Source organism: Pecten maximus, chromosome 2 (genome assembly GCF_902652985.1).
Source record: "Pecten maximus chromosome 2, xPecMax1.1, whole genome shotgun sequence".
Taxonomy (NCBI): Eukaryota; Metazoa; Mollusca; class Bivalvia; order Pectinida; family Pectinidae; genus Pecten; species Pecten maximus.
The window spans coordinates 11014747-11014989 of record NC_047016.1 but is presented as its reverse complement, the minus strand read 5'-3'; positions in this window follow the sequence as shown (position 1 = coordinate 11014989).

Below are 243 nucleotides of genomic sequence, written 5' to 3'. Positions count from 1 at the left end.
ACTCGTCAATCAATGCAGGACGCCTTATAAAACGCCAGGTAAAGATTCGGTACCAGATCTCATACATATATGTATATATATATATATATATGTGAGACATTTAAACAAAATAGAGACTTGGCATGACTCCAAACCCAAAGCTATTGAGTTCGGCGATTGGCACCATTGTTTTCCATTCAGGGACATTTAAATGTGTTCTGTAATACTGTATGTGTATTTGTACCTGACAGAGATATGTTCCTT